The sequence below is a fragment of the Arabidopsis thaliana genome, chromosome 2, assembly GCF_000001735.4.
Source record: "Arabidopsis thaliana chromosome 2, partial sequence".
Lineage (NCBI taxonomy): Eukaryota > Viridiplantae > Streptophyta > Magnoliopsida > Brassicales > Brassicaceae > Arabidopsis > Arabidopsis thaliana.
Window position 1 is genome coordinate 4185102 of NC_003071.7, and position 23453 is coordinate 4208554.

At 40.4% G+C, this 23453-nt stretch overlaps 3 pseudogenes across 3 annotated transcripts; all 3 read right to left on the reverse strand.

Moving 5' to 3' along the window:
- Positions 1-4907: 4907 nt before the first annotated feature.
- Positions 4908-7839, reverse strand: AT2G10670 (annotated as a pseudogene; the record flags this gene model as incomplete). Its single annotated transcript has 1 exon — positions 4908-7839.
- Positions 7840-15468: 7629 nt separating this feature from the next.
- AT2G10680 lies at positions 15469-17336 on the reverse strand (annotated as a pseudogene; the record flags this gene model as incomplete). Its single annotated transcript has 1 exon — positions 15469-17336.
- Positions 17337-19629: 2293 nt separating this feature from the next.
- AT2G10690 lies at positions 19630-23409 on the reverse strand (annotated as a pseudogene; the record flags this gene model as incomplete). Its single annotated transcript has 1 exon — positions 19630-23409.
- Positions 23410-23453: the final 44 nt, after the last annotated feature.

A 23453-nucleotide genomic window follows, 5' to 3' on the forward strand; every position in this document is an offset into this window, starting at 1 on the left:
TCGACATCAAACACTTTAGGTAGACATTCTCATTGGATTGGGAGATGATTGATGAAAGGTACGCCTGGAAGTTTGATCACCTAAAAGCCAAAGGGGCAAAGTTTCTTCTACCCTATTCAACATCGTTTTTGTACATTTTGCATCTTTAGTCGAGTCTAGGACTAGTCTTACATACATTCTGCATTCTAGAGTTGTTTCAGTTCAGAGCAGAAAGTCATATTTCCACCAACATACTCGATCACCAGTAACAGAGAGGGAAGCAGTCAGCTCAGCAGTACATTCAGACACTCCTACTCGATTGCAGAGGAGACCAAGCAGTCCATTCTACCAGACATACTCGATCACAAAGATGAAGGAGTCCATCCTGACAATTATACTCGATTGTAGAGGCGACAGGCAGTCCACTTTGCCAGTCCACCAGTATACTCGATCGCAAAGGAGAAGAACCAGCCCATCTTGAATGCTCACCAACATACTCGATCATAGAGGCCAACAAACAGCCGAGACCATTCTGTTAACCAACCTACTCGACTACCACCTCGACCTTCTGATCAATCCGCACTCAACCAGACAACCCCAGGAAAGGAAAGAGAAGAGAAGAGAAAGGCCCATTCGAAGCCCATTCGAAGCCCACTTTGAAGCCCATAAAGAAGCCTACTTTAAGTCGACACTCTTGATCACATCGTCCATGGGCCGTTAAGTGGCCTCGAAGCCCGCTTTCTTACCCTGAGACAGACTTGGACAGACTTTTTTTACAGAGATTTCTACAACTTATTCAGCAGCCCCTTTTCATTCCTGCAATTTTGTATTTCGATTTTTGTGCTCTATATTTTGGTTTAAGTTTTTACAGGGATACACAGTTTTAACTTCAGCCATTAAACAAATTTATAAAGTCTATATAGGGCACGTGCCCCACTACCTCTCCACATAGATCCGCCAATGGTTGTAGAACCCGTGGTCAAATCTGTTGGTTATGTGTTGATAGTAGGATTTTTGTCAATTAATCCCTAAAACACTATCTTGTCGTTGTAGTATTTTAGGATGTCAATCCAATCCGGTGTGATGCAAACAGATGAGATATGATCAGAAAGCTCTAAGTCAAGTCAAGCAGAAAGTAGGTTGGTTCTAACAGTCCTAGTATGCAATAACAAAAATGAAATGAAACTAAAAGCAGAAATGGCAATAGTAGGCAAGTGAATGACAAAGCAGAAATGATAACAGGCAATCAAATGGATAAATGATTCCTAAGGATGAGGGTAATCGAATAGTGTGGTCTACTTAATCTATTCAGGCGGTTGACAAAACTTCACAGAAGCTATCCCTAGACAACAAGTTCAACAACAGATTAATTCACTCCCGTGATAGAAATCCTCATGCAAAGCTAGACACTGACCTAAATCCCTTTAGCGATCTCTAACTAAGCAGGCATTATCGAATCAACATGTTAAAGTCAATACCCTCTCTACAGCCAATCCCTTGGGGTAGAGTCAGATATCTCTGGAATTAATAGGATCCAACGCCCATTAAACGCCTTCTGAGCGCTGGACGTCTGGACTCATATTCCACATTAGCCAGTGAAACAAGCAGTAAGCGCAACTAATCCAGAAGGGATTCTAGTATTCTAAACTCAACCACCTAAAACGACCAAGTAAACCACAACTATTCTATCCCATCCTCAGAAATACAGTTCACTACTCAAACATAATCAAAGACAATAGCAAAGCAACAATTGAAAACATGATAGCAGAAATGACGAAAGACTTAAACGAAAACTGAATATCAAATACTTGAAAGGGAAAATACAAAGTCGCAGGAGAAACACTGCGCCTATCAAGGTTGCGAAAATGTAAAAGCGAGATAATAACGGATAATAGCGGATGCCCTAGGGAAAACCCTAAGAGACAGTTTATATAAGCGAGAAATGAAACAAATAAGGAAACTAATTATATAGCGAATCTTCACGTCATGATCCTGCGACCGAATATGTCATTGGCATCTGACGGGCTGAAATGAGCTTCCTAGTGATCGAGTATGTCATTGATCAAACTGGGCTTCAGGGGCTCCGTCTTGCGATCGAGTGAGATGCAGTGAACTCGAGATTGAATGGTCCAGCGACCCTGTGATCGAGTGCAATCGAGTGGATGTCATGAGATGGTGATCGAGTGGTTTCTTCGGCTTCTCATCTCTTCTTTGTTCTCAGCTTGTCTGGTTGAGTGCAGAATGAGCAGATAGGCTTCCTGGTGATCGAGTGGTGATCGAGTGGTTCCGATGGGGTGATTCCTCCGGCTTCGCGATTGAGTGAAACTGAGCTGCTTGCTTCTCTGGGGTTGCGATAGAGTGATTTGCCCTGGCAGGGCTCCGAGGCTGCGATAGAGTACTTTTGCTGAAGGCGTCATTGGGCATTCTGACTTCATGTTCTGTTTTTCCTCTGTTTGAACTCCAAAAGTATCCAAAGTACCTGAAAACAACCAACTATGCCATGCACATGCAATCCTAATGCAAAATCGTCCTAAGTATGTAAAACACACTAAAACGACTCCTAATGAGATGAAATATGGATGAAACAATGACAAAGTGGTGAAGAATGAATGCCTAAATCATGCAAATTATAGACATATCAACTCTCCCAAACTTATTCTTTGCTTGCCCTCAAGCAAACAAGAAGACATAAGCAGAAGGAGAGGTTTGAAGTTGGGGATTCAGAACTAAAGCATGAGATATGACAATTAAGATCAATGTACCAGCTAACAGTTCTAAGATGTGAGGTGATCGACTTCTACTTAAAAACTTTAGCCATGCTCTGTTATGATCCAAACCTACACTCAAATGCACAATGCGTCAAGATCAACCAATCCCTTTAACATTCATTAAGTTCAAAAACATGAATCAAGATATGCATCGCTAGTGAACTCATTTGGCTAATGACAGGTTATGAGACAAAGATGGTCCCTTTTTAGTGGTTCAGATTTTAATAGCAGGGGACTCTCAATGAAAAAGGACTGAGCTTTAGAAGAATGCTAAAGGTAAGTTCCAACCTATGCATACAAGAATAGCACCCCATCTACCCAATGACATAAACCGTGAATAACAAGTAGATGGTCCTATCTCTAAACCCAATGATGATCCTAAGTCTACCCTTTTGCACTAAAGGCATATTTCGATTTTTTCTTGGATCAATGTTTCCTTTTCTTTTCTTTGGCTCTTGTTCTTAAGGAGAAGCTTTTCTTAAACTCTCTGAGTCTAGTCTAGTGAATTGGGTTTTTCTTAAACTCTTATGGCTCTTATCATTTTTATTTTTTTTCTGTTTTTGTTGCCATCTATTTTTGTTTAGAGCATATCTTAACAATTCTATGCTTCCCAAACATTCACTAGACCACAATATGATTTTCAGCTTCCTTCTCCTAAAGACTCTAACCCATTTTTTTTTATTTCTTTTTCTTTTCACACTCAATCTCAATCCCCAAATAAGTTCCCACCTAGTCCTACCAAGTCCGAAAACGCGGATTAGAACTACATGAGATACTACTCTTGTCGGCTCAAACCTAACACGTTCTACCAAGCTCAATCCAGAAAATAGGCCTCACATGCTCGCACAAAATAACATGGCTTGAAAGAAGGGTTGGTTAAGGGTGGGGGAACTACTCCAATAATAGAAGCAGCTACTTGGATTAGCAAGAGTGGTGAATAAGTGAAAGAAAATCCAAATATGTATTCAAATATGGTGCGGTTTCTGTCATGACATGCATCGAGTGATTTCTATAGAACATGGTGCGGTTTTACTTCAAAGTCATTCAAATACCTCAAAGAACTAATAACTCATTTTAGTGAATCATCATGCTTACAAGGCTATTTCCTCATTATCCCCTATGCATATGCAACAATCCTATATGAAACACTCTAGACTCGATTCTAAATGTAATGCAACTAAATGATCACTCTATTTTTGTGGAATTCATTTTCAAAAAATTTCAATTCTTTTTGTTTTTTTTTCTATGACTTAGATGATATGCAGACTCAAATGATATTCACAAAAACAAGTCAAATATGTCTTGAACCCTCCCCCAAACTTAAATTACACAGTCCCTTGTGTAATCAAAATTTGTGAAAGAATTCAAGATAAACACATAAACAAAAACAAAAGCGGTATTGACAAAGGGTTTTGGTGTGTTACCTTAGTAGAATGTCCTGGAGATGTAGGCATCCATATCTGCTTGAGTGTACTCAGCAGGCATGACCGGTTCTTGGTGTGGCTCCACCATCTTCTCGTCATTGTGCTCGATCGCAACCCCAACAGGTTGTTCAGCACGACACTCACGTGTTCTCCGACCCGACATTATCCAGCCTTTGCTTGATGAATGTACAGTTCTAGCACTCTTCCTCCTCTTGTTTTCCATTGGCTCATGAGACGGGGAACTTGCGGAACGGTGTGGTCCCTATGTTTATACGTGAATTTCCTTGGCGGAGCAATGTCATGGTGGCTGGATGACATGTCTTCAGGCGGGTTGTCATTGAAGTCATGTCGGGCGTTTTCACTTCTCCTTGCGATTGAGTGGTTTGGGCAATTCCACTAGGAGACCACTTGATCTCACCATTGCCATGTTGCGATCGAGTGGTATGACATTTTCGTTGAGAAAGATGTTGTCCCAAAACCACTAGATCGCACTCTCGAGCTTTTACTCTCGTCTTGCGATAGAGTGATTCATCAAAAATTTAAAATTTTTTATTTGAACACTCGTTTGCATCCCTGTTGTTGCTCCAACTGTTATTCATTTCCTGAGAATCAAAAACAAAACCAAAACAAATCTAAAGTAACAAAAATAAAAAACTATATACAAGGATAGGCATGGGACTTCCTCCCAAGTGAGCTTGTTTTAAGTGTCTAGCTTGAGTCCTCACACTCATTAGGCTCAAGGAGGATGATAGAGTAGAATTGACGTCTCCTCTCCTTCCTGGGTAGATACAACATCAAATTCAGCATGCTCTCGTGACAAGTCTGTAATTGAGTACTCAATGACCCTTTCTTGGTAAGCTCCTTTTTCATCATCTGTATAGTCGTCTTTTCTAGACTGTTTTGATGTGAATTCACATCCTTCTTTTCTAACCATAGGAATAACTTCATCATTTGGGACGTCCTTGATGTCGAGTGGAGCTTGGTTGGCTTTCCCATGGAGCTCTTTAACTTGATCCTTCAGCTCTTTCACAGTGTGTGTTAGCTCTCTTATAGTTCTATCGTGCCATTTTGACCTCTCCTTGAGTTCTAACCAATCATTTGATGCCCTCACGCTTGACTCTAGCTGTTTGGTTGAGCATTCTAGTCGAGTATCAGTTGAGCCTTCCTCGTTCAATGTAACATCCTCTGTTTCTGACGCAATGACACCTATAAAGATCTCTAATCCTGGTACTTCGTTGTGTGAGTCTAATGACATCTCATAGCTCAAGGTCTCACTGGAGAGAAATCCAGCTTCACTACTTTCAGTTAAAGTAGTTTGAAGGTGATCTCTGTCCACAATCTCCTCTAGCAGTTCATTACCTAGCTGATCCATTTCCTCAACTAAGAAGGTTTGTCCTTCTATTGTTGGCTTCTTCATAGCGTCCCTGATGTCAAACTTCATTTTGACATCCTCTCCCAGATTAAGATTAATTTTTCCTTGCTTTACATCTATTACTGCTCCAACTGAAGCCAAGAAAGGTCTTCCTAAGATAAGAGGATCCTTAGATTCTCCATCCATCTCAAGCACAACAAAATCAGTAGGCACCTCTACTCCATTAATCATTACTGGCACATCCTCTAAAAGGCCAAAAGGTGTCTTTGAAGTCCTATCAGCAAGAATCAAGGTTAGATCACAAGGCTTGTAATGAACGAATCCAAGCTTCTTTACAACAGAGAGTGGCATTAAGCTGACTGAGGCTCCTAGATCACATAGACAATTATTGAAAGTCAATTGCCTAATGGAGCATGGTAGAGTAAAATATCCTGGATCCTTTCTGTAATCAGGTCTTTCACGTACTTGTGCTCGTCATGTATTAGCGCGAGACAGTCCACTAAAGGGATATCCTTTATGTGTTTTTCAAGAAGGGCTCTGTATTTTGCAACCAGAACTTTCTTGAAACGACCAGGGAATGGAAGCAGAGGTTTGTAAGGCGGTGGCACAAAGTCTATGTCTTTGGTCTTTGCAGCTTCCGTTTTTTTGGCAAAGGGAGTAGCTGGGGGAGCTTGTGGTCGAGTGGGTTGACTGGTGAGTATGGGCTCTTCGATTGGGTTGTCAGCCAAAACATCATCTTGATAAAAATCCTCCCCCTCTAGAATTACACTGTCCTCAGTGTTTGATGTAGGGACATATCGAGTTGGCAGCTCTCGATCATGTGTGATGGTGATGGCATGGGCGGTTGAATACTGCTTTGGATTCTGGATTGCTTTCCCTGGAAGCTGGCATGGGTTGTTGTTAACCGATGGTGAAGCGAGGATGCCTTCCACATATCTCATCCTAGTGCTCATTGATTCGAACTTGCTGTTAAGTTCGACGCCTTGTCGGTCGACTTTGTTGTTTACTTTAGACAGCTTCTTAGCGATTTCCATTGCTCCTGTGGCTTGTCCTTGAATGAGCTGCTGGAGCACAGTCATTATGTCTGAATTCTGAGGCGCATGTGCTTGTTGTTGATGTGGTGTGAAACCAGGTGGTGGTTGCTGTTGTTGATATCCTCCTTGAAACTGCTGCTTTGGAACAAACCCTAGGCTTTGGTTGTAAGGAACAAACGGTTTGGTTGGTTCTGCTGCTGCTGCTGCTGAGGGTAGACTTGGTCCTGAGGGTTCGCGACATTGGTGCTTCTGTATGACAGATTTGGGTTGGGTCTGTAGTTATTGTACCCCTTGTTGTAGCCACCTTGATTATGAACATATCTGATTTCAGCACACTGATCGTTCTCCCCCTCTTGTACTTGGAATGGTTCATCTTCAGAGATGAAGTGAACATGTTTCTGTTGCATTTGGATGATTTTGTCTAGTTTGTCATTGAGAGCTTTCATCTCTCTGTGGTGCTTGTCATCAGTGTTAGAACTGGTGTAGATGCTTCTGCCATAGTCTTCATTGTAATTGCCACCCGATTGAGCTAAGTTTTCAACTAGCTCCCATCCTTCTTCAATATCCTTCTTCAGAAAATTCCCATTTGAAGCGGTGTCAAGGAGCATACGTATCTTAGGCAGGACGCCTCTGTAAAGTGTGTTGAGAAGAGAAGCTTGGGAAAATCCGTGATGAGGGCATTTGGTTTGATAACCCTTAAAGCGCTCCCAAGCTTCACAGAAGCTTTCATTTTGCTTCAAAGTGAATCCGGATATCTCATTCCGGAGTCTTGCAGTCCTGGAGTTAGAGAAGAATTTTGCCAAGAAGGCCATTTTGCAGTCATCCCAGGTCGTGATTGAATTCTTGGGTAGCGTCTTTTCCCACAGATGGGCTTTATCTCCAAGTGAAAATGGAAACAAGCGAAGCTTGAAACCATCTTCACTTACTCCATTGATTTTAGTAAGGCCACAGAGCCTCTCGAGCTCGTCAAGATGATCTAGCGGATCCTCCATTGGCAGGCCATGAAACTTGTTCCCCTGAACCATTGCAATGAGACCGCTTTTGATCTTAAAGTTATTGTTCTGTACTGGACGTAGAACAATTCCATGACGCTGGTTGTGGTTGTGAGGGAAGTCACCAGCACCAATGTTGGTAGGTTGCTCTTGCTCATCAACAACGTCAGCTATTGTATCGGTTTCTGTCTGTTCTCTCAGTTGGCGAGCAATACGATCGATGTTATCGTTGAATAGGAGGTTCTGATTTCCTTGTGACCGTGTATGCATGCAACAGATAGCAGCTAGGCTATAACAGACGAATCAGAGATGCGTCTGTAAAGCAGGTTGCAAGGTACCTGAAACACAAAGACAGAAAAGGCACAATGTTAGTAACTTGTGTAACAAAAACGAACTTTATCTTAACGTTTCTAATGATCTCAAATATAGCAAACAAACACCAAACTAGCAACGGCGCCAAATTGATAGTAGGATTTTTATCAATTAATCCCTAAAACACTATCTTGTCGTTGTAGTATTTTAGGATGTTAATCCAATCCGGTGTGATGCAAACAGATGAGATATGATCAGAAAGCTCTTAGTCAAGCCAAGCAGAAAGTTGGTTGGTTCTAACAGTCCTAGTATGCAATAACAAAAATGAAATGAAACTAAAAGCAGAAATGGCAATGGCAGGCAAGTGAATGACAAAGCAGAAATGATAACAGGCAATCAAATGGATAAACGATTCCTAAGGATGGGGGTAATCGAATAGTGTGGTCTACTTAATCTATTCAGGCGGTTGACAAAACTTCACAGAAGCTATCCCTAGACAACAAGTTCAACAACAGATTAATTCACTCCCGTGATGGAAATCCTCAAGCAAAGCTAGACACTGACCTAAATCCCTTTAGCGATCTCTAACTAAGCAGGCATTATCGAATCAACATGTTAAAGTCAATACCCACTCTACAGCCAATCCCTTGGGGTAGAGTCAGATATCTGTGGAATTAATAGGATCCAACGCCCATTAAACGCCTTCTGAGCGCTGGACGTCTGGACTCATATTCCACATTAGCCAGTGAAACAAGAAGTAAGCGCAACTAATCCAGAAGGGATTCTAGTATTCTAAACTCAACCACCTAAAACGACCAAGTAAACCACAACTATTCTATCCCATCCTCAGAAATACAGTTCACTACTCAAACATAATCAAAGACAATAGCAAAGCAACAATTGAAAACATGATAACAGAAATGACGAAAGACTTAAACGAAAACTGAATATCAAATACTTGAAAGGGAAAATACAAAGTCGCAGGAGAAACACTGCGGCTATCAAAGTTGCGAAAATGTAAAAGCGAGATAATAACGGATAATAGCGGATGCCCTAGGGAAAACCCTAAGAGACAGTTTATATAAGCGAGAAATGAAACAAATAAGGAAACTAAATATATAACGAATCTTCACGTCATGATCCTGCGACCGAATATGTCATTGGCATCTGACGGGCTGAAATGAGCATCCTAGTGATCGAGTATGTCATTGATCAAACTGGGCTTCAGGGGCTCCGTCTTGCGATCGAGTGAGATGCAGTGAAGTCGAGATTGAATGGTCCAGCGACCCTGTGATCGAGTGCGATCGAGTGGATGTCATGAGATGGTGATCGAGTGGTTTCTTTGGCTTCTCTTCTCTTCTTTGTTCTCACCTTGTCTCGTTGAGTGCAGAATGAGCAGATAGGCTTCCTGGTGATCGAGTGGTTCCGGTGGGGTGATTCCTCCGGCTTCGCGATTGAGTGAAACTGAGCTGCTTGCTTCTCCGGGGTTGCGATAGAGTAATTTGCCCTGGCAGGGATCCGAGGCTGCGATAGAGTACTTTTGCGGAAGACGTCATTGGGCATTCTGACTTCATGTTCTGTTTTTCCTCTGTTTGAACTCCAAAAGCATCCAAAGTACCTGAAAATAACCAAATATGCCATGCACATGCAATCCTAATGCAAAATCGTCCTAAGTATGTAAAACACACTAAAACGACTCCTAATGAGATGGAATGTGGATGAAACAATGACAAAGTGATGAAGAATGAATGCCTAAATCATGCAAATTATAGACATATCATGTGTAAATGTATTGAATCCCTTCTCGATTAGTTGTGTTTACTGCTTATTACTTTCTGATCAACTAGGATCCGATCTTAAACGTTCCAACGCTCAGAAGGCGTTTAATGGAACGTTGGATCTACTAGTTCTATTGGTAATGGTCTCTATCCCAAGGGATTGGCCGTTTAAAGCAGTTATTGGCTTTAACAGTCAGTTCTTAATGCCTGCTTACTTAGAGATCGCTAATGGGAATTAGGTATGTGTCTAGCTCTACTTGATGATTTCTATCACATGAGTGAATTAATCTGTTGTTGAACCTGTTGTCTAGGGATAGATTCATTCAGATTTGATAACCAACTGAATTGATTAGGGAGACTACACTATTCGATTACCCCATCCTTAGGAATTTCTCATCCAATTGATTTCTCTGTTTATTTACCTGCTTCATTCACTTGCTGATTCGTGGATCAAGAAATGGACAAATGCATGTGGCTCCACTATCTTGTAACAATCAAATTTGGAGATGTTTAAAGTGTTTGTGATCTCAAAATTAGGACAATACCCAAAGGAATCCAAGAAGTTTTTAATAAGCATTGCCAAATGAGTCCTACTTCGTTTTCAAGGTAATCTATAAGTTTTTTTTGTAGTATTTGACTCCCCAAATCCACTAATGCTTACTTGTATCACAGCCGAGTTCTTCATGTTTCCCTCTGACCCCATTTTCGTGAAAAAGTAAACAACAGCAAATCACAATGACAAAATCTAAAACAAACCTTCCAACAAATAAACCAAATCTAAGATATCCTTTTTGAGTCTCGGTAAATCATAATTTTATAAATAATTACAGAAATAAAAATAAATATAGGAGTTGGGTGTACTAACAACGATACAGTCACAAAAGAGGCTAAAGCTTGAAAGAGTACTCGAAAGAGGGAGCTGGAAGAAAATTACTCCACACAAGAATGGTATGTGAAGGAATGAAGCTATTGCAGCAAAAAGAACAAAGCAATCATTTGAAAAGCCCATTCGACCACTAAATTTAGTCAGAAATGGAAGTAATTTCACCGTTCTGAAACGATTTTGGCCCTATTCGCAGAATAGTCCCCACTCGCCAGCGGTTGTCTTCGCGATAGATCAGAATAACAGGTGATGTTCCGTGAAAATCACTATGCCTAGAGCTAAGATTCCCAGTGATGTGCCGTGAAATCCTATACCTAAACATGCATGCTAAACAAGTCGATAAGTTCACCTTAGTAGATAAACCGATTCTTATTACACACCTATAAACCATGCTCATCAAATAGCAGTTCTAGTAACAGATAACTATGGCTGGTATATCTATTATCTGGAACAAGTTCTAGTTAATTACTCTTGAACTAGCATTAAGAACAACAAAAGATGAAGAATCCTACAGATAACCTAGCAAGGGGGCGATCTACTAAATCATATGAATCTCTAGTGAGAAACCCTAACCCTACCAAGCAGGCTACTTTGATATGATGGATGAGATAAACAACATGTATGAATAAGAAAGCAAAAACAAATCAATAGAGAAAAGAGTTAGAAAAGATCTATTCACTGTTATTTAAATCTCTGATGAAAATCTAAAAACTGGGATGAATAGCTTATGAAAAGTGCTCTGGAAGATTGATAATAAGCTTGATGTCTAGAAAAGAACTTCTTAGGTCTAAACAATGACTTTTAAACTATATATATGACCTAAAAAACGTACAGAGACTAATAATGAAAATAGGGAAGTCCTCTGGGGCAAATCCAATTCTTCAAACCTAAAAGCGTTATGGAGTTCTCAGGGCCGCAACTGGTGTCAATCAACACCAAGAGTGTGCCGATCGACACTCTCGACTGGATCTGAAAGTGAATTCGTCATTTAGCTTCTTTTCTTTAGATTTTACTCCCAAATGTCTCCATTTCCATTGTTGTCCCTGTCCATAGAATACATGAAAAGACTCTAAGAAGACTCTAGAAAAAAAAAAGACTCAAAAACCTATATCTAAAACAAAATTAAGAACTATAAAAATAGGGTTATATCACATAAATTTTCTTAGATTTAGATTTATATTTACATTTAGTTTGATAATTTTGTTTTAAAACGGATTTTTTCCTAGATTTTATTAATAGTTTTAATAAAAATAAATTATTAAATAAAGAAAAAACTAGTTCTAATTATTATTAATATATTTTTTTTCTGGCATCCTAATTTTAATAATTGAAAGTTATGAAAGTAAATTAATTAATTAAGATACATAATCTTATAAGGTTTCTCCAAAACAAGCTCTTAGAAGCCATTTGGCATTCTATTCTTTCGACATTTGTGACTTTTTAAATTTTAGTTTAATCTATGTTATTATAATAATTAATAAATTTCAATGCGTTGATTTTAACAAGTCAAGTTACATGATATGCAGGTTTTTATGCCTACTTATACTGAATGTGTGTGATTCAGTTCAATTCCCCTAAAACACAAACATGTCGATGCAGTTATAGGGGGTGTCAATCCAGTCCACTGTATTGCTAGCAATCAAGATGTGTACAGAGACGACTAAGTCAAGCCAGATTATAATGATGGTGGGTTTCTAGTAACAATCCTAGGTCAGAATTCGAACAAGTAAAAATGAGAACTTAAGAGCCCTACTCGATCATTGGGTCAAGTAGAACCAACATGTGACAAAATTAAGAACTAAAATGCAATCAACAGGGGATACAAATAGGGGATACAAATAACAGGTAAATAAAAGTGCAATCAACAGGGAATACAAATAAATCTAATAGAAGTTCTAAGGATGGATTCATTGATAAGGGCAACTCTTGGATTCATCAAATGGCTAATAGGCGAAAGGTAGATAGATACCCATGACGATAGATTCAAAAACCGGGTCAATCCACTCTCGTGACAGAGACCCCCATAACTCTACCACTTTCTAATCTCAACTCTCGTTGATGAAACATAGCAGAGCAGGGTTTAAGAAACAATCTACCAAAGCCAGTAGGCAGACAAGCCAATCTCTTGGTCGAGTCTACAAATCTCTAGAATTCGTAGGTCAGACATCCATTTGAACGTCTTTTGGACGCTGGACGTCTAAGATCGAATCTTCACATTAGCCAGCGAAAACCGCATAGGGGCCAAGCGAATCCAGAAGGGCATAAACCTAAACACTAACCATCTAACTAACCTAGAGATTACCCTAATCTTATCCATTCTCAAGAACCCTAATCACTACTCAAGCAACATTCTCAAGAACACAAACCCAGAAATTACTAAAATCATACCAAAATGTAGATCTAAACAAGCTAAAGAACTTTACTTTAAACAATCAAATGCAAAAATGAAATAGATTAAGAGTAATTAAGGTTTCAAGATTCATAAACACAAAGAAAAACTGAAAGATAAAGCATAGATCCTTTGGACAAATCCCAAAGTGATCTATTTATACTAAAATGTTGGAAACCCTAGATTCACTAGAAGACAAGAGACTTGAGGCGGTTTGGGCGAATACTCAATCTTGGGGATCGAGTAAAGAGGGTGCTGCAAAGTCTGCGCCTTTGTGTTTATGCTGCGAGTGATCAATTGGTCGAGTAGATGCTTCATCCTCTCCTATCCGTACGCTCAGATGTCTGGTTGAGTGGGGAATGAGGAGGATCCGAAGACGCTTTGATAGCTCAACAAGTCTTGTAGAGTTGGTCATCCTTGGTCGAGTAAATGGATCGAGTAGTGGATCGAGTAGGAGGGGCGAGTAGATCAATTTGTTGCTTCATCTGAGGTTGCCTTGATCGAGTAGGAGGATCGAGTAAACTGCAACCTCCTTTGTAGCATCCTAGATCGAGTAAAGAGGTCGAGTAGAATGATGCCTCTTCTGTAGCTGCCTGGATCGAGTGAATGGATCGAGTAGAGTCCTTTTTAGCTCCTTTTGCACCTGAAAACACACCAAAACATGCAATGCGAATGTAAGATGATCCCAGATGCCTAAGTATGCAAATTAAGCTAAAATGGTGCAAAATGTCATGATACAATGAGCAAATGCAAAGCTAAATGATGATAAACATACACCTAAAATGAGTAAAATACAGTGTTATCAACTCCCCCAAACTTATCTCTTGCTTGCCCTCAAGCAAACAAAAAATCTTAAGTTGAAGGAGAGGTTTGAAGGTGGCGAATCAAAAACCGAAGCATGCATATAAAACGGGTAAGCTCAATGTCCAGGTAGCTAATTCTAGGTTGCAAGATGATAGACCCTTACTTAAAAACGTTAGCCATACTCGTCAGAATGCAACCTAACAACTTGCCTTAATCTATTCAAGCATTCACATCAACCAATTCCCTTTAACATTCATTAAGCACGAACAGTGCATCAAGCAATGCAATGGTTATGAACTCACTTGGTTTCGGGCTTAGGCTAAGAGACAAAAATGGTCCCTTTAATGGTTTGGTCGAGTAACAGGGGACTCTCAGAGAAAAGATTGAGCTTCAATAGAATGCTAAAGGTATAAGCCAATGGACACCTACAAGAACAGACTCCCATCTACCTAATGATATAGTATGATAGCTCAGAAGATGATCTCAGTCCCATAGATGTCCTAACTCTACCATTTTTCTCATTCTTACTCTCTTTTTGGTTAAAGTTCTAAGGGGTTCTCTTTGAAACGATTTAAGAGTCTAGCGGATTTGGTTTTATACTTTGACAAACTTAAGGCTTTTCTTCTGATCTTAGCACATAGGGCGTTTTACCCTTTTATTTGAATTACAATGCCTAACTTCTTTGAATTCCAAACCCTTTACTAGACTTAACACTTTTGTATCCCCCTTAGAACTCTAAACTCTTACTCTCTTTTTTTTTTTTTTCTTTTCATTCTCACTCTCATTCCCATTCATTCCATACACATTTCCATTCATTCCATACACATTCCCAATCCCAAATACAAGTCTCCACCTAGTCCTAGCTAACCCAAAAAGCGTGGGCTAGGTCTACATGAAAGACTGCTCTTGTCGGCTCATACCTAACACATTATACCAAGCTCAATCGAAAAAGACCTCACAATCACACACAAATGATCTTTGACTTGAAATAAGGCTAGGCTAAGGGTATGGGAAACTACTCTAAAAATGGGAGACAACTACTTGGATTAACAGAAGGTGATGAAACGAATAAGATGATCCAAGTATGTATATGGTAGCCATGAGTTCACAAACAATGCATAGACATGATAATTGCAAATTCAGTTCAGGTTCTAATAGATAGGGAATGGCATCAGATAAGCGAGTTTCGATCAAAGTAGTATAGTCAAGTTACAAATTCAAAGCAGGGTGCGTTCTTACTTCAAAGATACAATCGGTTATGCAACAGAGAACTAACAACCTTGGCATTGAACTTACTTCATTGAATTAAAACATGCTTATCGGTTTGAAATCATCATTATCCCCTATGCAAATGAGCAATCCTAAATGCAAACACTCTATATACAATCCTAAAATGATATGCAATCTACATGACACTCTTTTTTTGTGAAATAATTTTCTGAAAATTTTTCAAATTTTTATGGTTTTTTCTATGCCTTGGATGATGCAAATTTGAAATAAGAAAAGAGAACACAATGTTAAACATGTGTTGAACCCTCCCCCAAACTTAAATTACACAGTCCCCTGTGTAATAAAAATCTGAAAGAGAATTCAAGACCAAAGCACAAAACACACAAAGAAAAATAAAAAGATGCTATGGTATATACAATGGTTGAGGTGGTGTTACCTCAGTTGTTAGAGGTGGGTTCCTGCTCGTTGATGCCATGGTAAGCATCCCAATTCATTCCCGAGTACTGCCCATCTTGATCCCACTGATTTTGCCCGATGCTCTGCTCGTTCTGAACCCACGGATCCTGCTCGACACTCTGCTCGTTCTGAATCGATGGATCCTGCTCGACACTCTGCTCGATATCACGTCAAGTATCTTGGTCGAGTGATCTTCTACTGGACATAAGAAGGTCCTTGCTCCTTGGCCGAACAATTCTTGTTTTTCTCCTTCTCTTCTGCTCGCGGTGCTCATGAGATGAATGTCTTGCAGGAGCTTGAGGGCGACTTACCTCTCGTCGCTCATAGGCAGATTGCCTTGAAGGTGAAACTCTCTGCCTTCTTGAAACCACTTCTTCAGGGCGGTTTTCTTTCACCATGGTGGCGCCTGAAGATGAACAACTTAGTACAGCCTGATTGCGGTTATGGCCTTGCCACATTTTTCCAACATCCTGTCTTGAAACTTATTCTAAGCACTCATCGAACCAATGTTCTTATGCGCAACAGTCAGACTCTTACTCACTCTTGGTGGTGGTTTGTGTTCTTCAAAATGGAACCTACTAGCATTGTAGTTCTCCCAATCCATCTCCTCTGGTTCTTCATTCTCAGCTCATTCTTCACTCTCAACCCTTTCTTCAATGTCTGAAGCCTCTCTCGTCGGGGGTGCTCTTTCCATGAAGAAGAGTTCTTCATTAGGCGGGTTGAAATCGATGTTACCTCTCACTGTGATGGTTGTTAGCTCTTGGTTGGGTAAGAGAAGCTTGGCATCCATTTCCGTCCTATGCTGAAACTTGAGAATATGCATCCCCTCATGACTCTGATGCTCAACAAACAAAGCCCATCTCAGGTGAGGAATGTCGATCCATTTAGGGGCAAAGGGAGTCGACTAAAGTGGCACTCCACAAGCCATTAGTATAGGTGTTATCACTCCTCCTATAGAAATGGTTCTCTTCTGCTTATTCGCTAAACCACAAAGATGATTCAATAAACGCATTGATGGTGAAGCATCATTGGTGTCACCCTTTATAGGTACTTTGTTCTTGGTGTAGACTAGGATATCTTTTAGGACAATATCCAGCAGCTCTATCTCGCCATTGTTAATCGGTTCGGTCTTCTCTCTTGCGTAGAGGACGTTAGCCGTTGCTTTCTAGAAGTACCGAATGCAGGGGTTTCGGATTGCGTTGCTCTTGGCCCTTGAGGACGAGAATTGGGCGTCATCATCTATTGTTACCCAAAGATCCAAAAGCTCCTCTTTCTTGAACTTGGGTTTAACATCAGTCCCTCTAGGGAATCCAAACATATCCTCAAGATTTTTGATAGCCAAAACATAGTCTTTTCCATAGACTGCGAATGTGATATACCCAAGCCCTTCTTCCCTTGCTTCATGGCTAGATAGCCCCTGAAACAACTCTACTTCTAGCGAAGCAATAAACTGAAGCGTCTATGTTTTGTAGGCTGAGTGAGGGTTGGTCATGAGACCCAAAAGACCACTCTTTTCAAAGAGGTACTCGACATCCTCTGTTATGCCAAGCTCATTCATGGTTTCGGAGTGGGGGTATCGAGTGCCATGGAATTCGTGAGCTGCCAAAAGCTCATAGTATCCATCCGGTGATAGCTTTGTCTTCTTCATCAAGGATTTATTGGCTCTTGGAGTTATTTAAGGGACATAGTCTTCATCCCCACCAAGGTCTTCATCGACGAGACTTCTCTCTTCGGCCATAGCTCTCTTACGTCTTGCAATTTCCGCTCTTCTTCTATCACGAGCTAGGACCTTGGTGGCATGTTGACTGAACCGCCTATACACTTCCATCTCCCTCTGAGGCCTAGTAGACCAAGATTCAGCCTCATCCACGTTGAAATCGGCGTCCATTGAGGATTCGTTGCTGTTTGAACTCATGGTGAAGCTAAACTCTCAGAAATCAAAACTAAAGCTTAGTAGATAAGTCTCAAACAAATAAAAATACTTGCGATTTGATCGAGTGAAACAGGGGGGTGGGCAAGTGATTTTTTTTTTCTTTGAAGGAAGCTGAAAGCTGAAATTTTCGAGATGGTGTGAAGCAGAAAAAAAATGAGAGAGATCGTATTGAAGTGCGCACAAAGAAGAAAGTGAGAGAGAGTGATATCTTATCTTTAGGTTTCGATTTGAATGAGTGGAGGAGGATGGTCTCCTATGCTTTCTTTGTTGGGATAAGGGTGTTGACCAAATAGTGATTGAGCATGATGGGTAAAGGCTTTGTCCACCGAGTAATAGAATGATGGGGAGACAAGTGGGCCACTCGATCACCAAGCTTGGCTGTTTAGTTGCTTTACTCGACCAATTGATAGAGTAAAATGGTGACGCAATTTTACTCGACCAATTGATAGAGTAGAATTGCTTCTATTGCAGATATTTCTTGATCACAGAGTTCACAGCTCTACAAATCCTGATTTATTTCCTGAATTCCAAAAACACTAAAAAGCATATCAAGATATCAAAATGAAATATGTACAGAGATAGGCATGGGATTTCCTCCCAAGTGAGCTAGTTTAAAGTCTTAAGCTAGACTTCTTACTATTTTAGGCATTGATGGGTTCCTGGAGGTCAACTGTAGTTCCTTCAGGAATAGGGCAATCTGCCATATAACGCTTGACCCTCTGCCCATTCACAGTAAATTCAGAACCTCCCTCCTTAGTAAGACTAATTACCCCATATGGCAGTACCTTGATATGTCTATAATTTGCATGTTTTTAGTGTCCATTCATCATCGTTTTGAGTCCAGTTTCGTATCATTCATCACTGTTTTATATCATTTCTCATCATTCATCACTGTTTTATATCATTTCTCATCATTCTTGCATACTTTGCATGATTAGGATAGCTTTGCATACATATTGCAGTTCTGAGTTGTTTTCAGGTGATTTGGAGCTGTTTGCGAGCAAATTGGAAGAAACGAGCCAGAACCAGAAGACATACTCGACCACCAGGTCGTGTGCATCCAGCACCATACTCGACCCCCTGGTCGAGTGACTTTGGAGCCATTCTTCCCACCTACTCGACCCCCTGGTCGAGTATCCTCATCGCAGGCCACTCGATGACGCCACTCGACCCCCTGGTCGAGTATCACTTCGCCACACCACCTGACCACACTCGGCCGTTCACTCTACCAAGTTACTCGACCCCCTGGTCGGGTATAATCACTCACCACTAACACCATCACTCGACCGGACACTCGATCACATCTTCATAGTCTACTCAAATCCGCACTCAACCAGACAAGCTGAGCACAAGGAAGAGAAGAGGAGAAGACGAAGTGTTTGGAAGCGGCCTGGAGCTCCATCGGATCACGAAGCCCATCTCGGCCCATTATCACTCTATGGGCCGGGCGATTAGGTTATTGGCCCGTCTACTATCATTTTATTTCGTTTTGTATAAATAGATGTCTTAGGGTTCTGTCCCGAGATATCTAGTCGACATTGAGTTTTTGCTTTAGTTTTATTTTTTGTTTTACTCTACTGCGCCGCTTTTGCTTCTGCAACCTGTAATTCGAGATTTTTCCAAGTTATTCAGATTCCGCATTTTATTTCATCTGTCATCTTGTTTCTCTACTCTTTATCTCTTTACTTATGCAATATTATTATTTATCTGCGTTTATCTCTTTGAGCATGTTGTCTGAGTAGTGACTTAGAATTCTTAGGGATGGGATAGAGTAGTTATGGAATCCGTAGTCTGTAGAATGGTTAAGTTTTAGAATTGATTGAATCCCTTTAGGACTAGTTGCGTTTACTGCTTATTTCTTTCTAATCAACTGGAATTCGATCCCAAGCATTCTCGCACCCAGAAGGTGTTCGATGGAATGTTTGATCCTTTAGTTCCTGAGATATTCGTCTCTATCCCAAGGGATTGGCCGTTTAGAGCGTTTATTGACTTTATCAGTCTGTTCTTATTGCCTACATAGTTAGATTCCGTTAATGGGAATTAGTCTGGGCTAGCTTTACTTGAGGATTTCTATCACGGGAGTGAATTGATCTGTTATTGAACCTGTTGTCTAGGGATAGCTTGATTGCGCTTGTTAACCATTCGAATAGGCTAGGATACCACTTTATTCGATTATCGCTTAATCGTTCTCATTGCCTGTTTCTTAGTTTTTACAATCACTCGACCACACCCAGTGTCTGGTAACAGACTGTGCAGTCGAGTACAATTGTCTCATTTCCTGTCTGTTACTCGACCAGTATACTCGACCACACCCAGTGTCTGGCAACAGACTGTGCAGTTGAGTATATCTGTTTCATATCCTACCTGTTACTCGACCACATCCCACTTCTGGCATCAGCCTGTTGTGGTCGAGTGATTTTAGTAATTCTGTTATTGTTTCTGTTTTCTGCATTTTCACTTAAGACTATTAGAACCCCCAAAACTGTTATTCCTTGGGTTGACTTCTGATCACATCTCATCTTTTTGCATCACACTCATTTGGATTGACACCTAAAATACTACAATGACATGATATGTGTTTTAGGATAATTGACTAAAAAACTATTATCATACCTCTTTGATGGTGAAAGACCCAGACCACCTGGATTTTAGCTTTAATGGAAATAACTTGAGTCTTGAGTTGAAAAGCAGAACTTGGTCTCCAATGTTGAAATCTTTTGGTGAGATCTTTTTGTCATGAAAAGCTTTTGTTATTTCTTTGTAGATTTTTGAATTCTCATATGCTTCCTGCCTAATGCCTAATCTCTTCCAGTTCATGCAGGTCGATTGGTCTTTTTTCTTGAGCTCCCTTGATTTCCAAATTCAAAAGTTTGGTTGCCCAAATGGCTTTATATTCCACTTCAACTGGTAGATGACAAGATTTCCCATATAGCATCTGGAATGGGGTTCTCCCAATAGGCGTTTTGTATGCGGTTCTATAGGCCCATAAAGTCTCATCAAGTTTAGTTGACCAATCCCTTTTTGAGACACCAACAACTTTTGTGAGTATATCCTTCATCTGTCTGTTTGATACTTCCACTTGGCCACTGGTCTGAGGGTGATACGGAGTGGCAACCTTATGTTTAACCTCAAGTTTTCTCAATAGACCTTCAAAGACTTTGTTTATGAAATGTGAGCCCCCATCACTTATCACCACCTTCGGAATATCATACCTGGGAAAATAACGGACTTAAACATTTTCAAGACTACTTTGTGGTCGTTGGTTGGTGCTGCTATTGCTTCCACCTACTTGGAGACGTAATCCACTGCTACAAGGATATAAGCATTTCCATATGAGGGAGGGTTGAACGGACCAATGAAGTCTATTCCCCACACATCAAAAACTTCTACCTCAGGAATTGGATTCTGTGGCATCTCATTCCTTCTGGATATGTTCCCAACTCTTTGGCATGGATCGCATTTCGCTATGAATTCCTGAGTATACTTAAACATTGTGGGCCACCACAGACCTGCTTGCAAAATTTTCTTAGCAGTCTTGAAGGTTGCGAAATGCCCTCCATAGGTGGATCCATGGCAATGTCCCAGTATACCTTGAACTTCTCCTTCAGAGACACACCTCCTGAACAGCCCATCACTCCCCTTTTTATACAAGTACGGCTCATCCCAATAGTAATGGTGGATGTCTCTAAAGAACTTCTTTTTTTATATGCATCCAAACTCTGGGGGATCATACTACTTACCAAATAATTGACTAAATCTGCATACCAGGGCAACTTTTCTTCTTCAACTGCATCTGCTTCTTCCGGCATGTCCTTTGTGTCGAAGCTTTTGTTAACAAGATCGTAGAACATAAGCTGTTCTTCAGGCATAGTGTCATCTATCGGGACTGAATCTTCAATTCTCATCCTAGAGAGATGGTCTGCAACTCCATTCTCAACACCTTTCTTGTCAATGATTTCCATGTCAAACTCTTGAAGCAACAGTATCCACCTTAGAAGTCTTGACTTGGTTTCTTTCTTGGCATAAATGTGCCTTAGTGCTGCATGGTCTATGTAGACCTTCACTTTGAAACCAACCAAATAGCTTCTAATTTTCTCAAAGGCGAAAACCACAGCTAATAGCTCCTTTTCTATGGTTGCATATCTTGTTTGAGCTTCGTCCATCGTTCTACTCGCGTAGTAGATGACGTGAAGTTTGTCATCAATCTTTTGGTCTAGGACAGCTCCAACTGCATAATCGAATGCGTCACACATGATCTCAAATGGGTGGTCCCAGTTGGGTGCTTGAAAGATAGGGGCAGACACCAATGTTTCCTTTATCAAATGGAAAGCTTTGAGACAATCTTCATCAAAGTTGAACTCAGTTTCCTTGCACAGCAATCTAGTGAGGGGTCGAGCAATCTTTGAAAAATCTTTTATGAACCTCCTGTAAAATTCTGCATGGCCTAGAAAGCTCCTTATATCCTTAACTGTCTTTGGGGGTTGCAGCTGAATCATGACATCGATTTTTGCCTTGTCGACTTCAATTCCTTTACCAGAAATCTTATGCCCTAGCACAATTCCTTCATGAACCATGAAGTGACACTTCTCCCAGTTGAGTACCAAATTGGTTTCCTCACACCTTTCTAGAACCCTGCACAAATTTAACAAACATGAGGAGAACCCTGAAAAATCATCCATGAATACCTCCATTATCTCCTCAATAAAATCCGAGAATATCGAAGTCATACTTCTCTGGAAAGTCCCAGGAGCATTACATAAACCAAAAGACATTCTCTTATAAGCAAAGGTTCCATTAGGGCAGGTGAAAGTGGTTTTTTTCTTGATCATTAGGGTGAATTGCAATTTGAAAGAAACCACTATAGCCATCAAGAAAACAGTAATAAACATGGTTAGCTAGCCTTTCTAACATTTGATCAATGAATGGCAAGGGAAAATGGTCCTTTCTAGTTGCAGCATTTAGTTTCCTATAATCAATGCACATTTTATGTCCTGTTATAGTTCTAGCGGGAATGAGCTCATCTAAATCATTTTTAACTACAATCATTCCTCCCTTCTTGGATACACAGTGCACAGGAGAGACCCATGTACTGTCAGAAATTGGGTAGATTATATCAACATCAAGCAATTTAAGAATTTCCTTTTTAACCACATCTTTCAAATTTGGATTTAATCTCCTCTGTGGTTCAATACTAGTAGATGATTCATTTTCAAGATGGATTCTATGAGTACATAAACTAGGTGAAATTCTTTTAATATCAGCTAAAGAATACCCAATTGCCCCCTATACTTTCTAAGCTCATTCAACAACTGGTTCACTTGTTCATCACTTAGTCCATCATTAATAATGACGGGATAAGTATCATTTGGACCGAGAAACGCGTACCTCAGACCTTTTGGAAGAGGCTTAAGGTCAAGCTTTGGAGCTTTGAGTTCTGACAAGTCATCTGAACTTATATTCTCTCCTCCATGGTCGAGCATCTCAGTAGAGTTTGCTTTTTCAGCGATTAGGCTCATGTTGCATCCTGATACTACTTCTTCTGAGGGAACAATCAATTCCTCAAACTCTTCTGGTTCTTCCATTGGTATGTGGGCGTCAAGATACTCTTTGTACCCTTGGGTTTCTAAGTGTAGATACCCTTCTTCTCCATCGTTGGTTAAGGCACTGGCTAGGTGATCTCCTTTTGTAAGTTCTTCCGGTAATTCGTCATCCAATCTAACCATTTCTTCGATCCAAAAGACTTGTCCATTGATTGTTGGTTTTTTCATAGCTTTGTTAATGTCGAAGGTCATTTTCATCTCCTTCCCCAGGTTTAGGTCGATTTTTCCCTTCTTGACGTCGATAATGGCTCCTACAGTAGCTAGGAATGGTCTTCCTAGGATTAATGGGTCTTTTGGCTCCTCATCCATCTCCAGTATTTCGAAATCAGTAGGGATGTTTATTGATCCGACTTTAACAGGCAGGTCTGTGAGAATTCCATGAGGTATTCTGACTGATCTTTCAGCTAATATCAATTGGATACCGCAAGGCTTCTGCTGAGCCAGCAATAACTTGTCTAACTTTTCATTTAGAGCCTTGATATCCTTGCTTTGTTTGTCC